At 50.8% G+C, this 960-nt stretch overlaps 1 pseudogene; it reads right to left on the reverse strand.

Moving 5' to 3' along the window:
* Positions 1-59: 59 nt before the first annotated feature.
* On the reverse strand, positions 60-676 carry LOC116091001 (annotated as a pseudogene).
* Positions 677-960: the final 284 nt, after the last annotated feature.

Raw genomic sequence — 960 nt, forward strand, 5'->3', positions numbered from 1 at the left:
CACTTTGTTTTAGTCCTCTCTGCAGGCTGGGTACTGGAGGGCAAGGCAGGCCAGGGAGCTCACTGGTTGCTTCCACTCCTTGCTTCCGGAGGAGCCCCACCGCCCTCTTCCCCAGCTTTGTTGGCTGTCCACAGCATCAGATTGTCTCTCAGGAGCTGCATGATGAGGGTGCTGTCAATGTAGGAGTCCTCACTGGGGGTGTGCAGATAGGACATTCCCTCTTCAAAGGTAGGTCTTGGCCAGTGAGATGGCCTCCTCGGGAGCAGTTGACTATCTTGTCATGGAAGACTGAAAAGTTCAGGGCCAGGCCCAGCCAGATGGGGTTGGTGGGCAGCATCTCCTTCTTGCTGATATCCATGGCCTCCTGGTAGACTGACCAGGCAGAATCGATGATGTGCTTCTTGTCATCACCAGTGGCCTCCCAGTACCCTTTCACCTTCGGGCCCTTCTCTTCTGAGCCCTCCTCGTTGCTCTTCTGCTTGATGCTGGACAGGACTCTCCAGGCCCCTTGCTGGCCACCCACCACATTCTTGTAAGCCACAGAGAGCAGGTTCTGCTCTTCGCAGGAGAGCTCCTCTCTCTTTTCCACCGCACCCTTCATGAAAGCTGCCATGTCTTTATAGCGTTTGGCCTGTTCTGCCAACTTGGCCTTCTGGGTCAGACTGGCTCTATCCATGACTCTGAGGATGGACAGACAGGTGGGCAAACTGGCTGACTTGAGACTAACACTGGGTTCTGCCTCTGTACCCCATTTTAATAGGGTTATTTGGTCCTCTAGAGTCTAACTTTTTGTATATATTGGATATTAGATATAGGATTGGTAAAGATCTTTTCCCAATCTTTTGGTTGCTGTTTTGCCCCCATTGACAATGTCCTTTACCTTACAGAAGCTTTGTAATTTTATGAGGTCCCATTTGTCAATTCTTGATCTTACAGCATAAGCTATTGGTGTTCTGTTCA

The sequence above is a fragment of the Mastomys coucha genome, chromosome X (assembly GCF_008632895.1).
Source record: "Mastomys coucha isolate ucsf_1 chromosome X, UCSF_Mcou_1, whole genome shotgun sequence".
In the NCBI taxonomy this organism is placed as follows: Eukaryota; Metazoa; Chordata; class Mammalia; order Rodentia; family Muridae; genus Mastomys; species Mastomys coucha.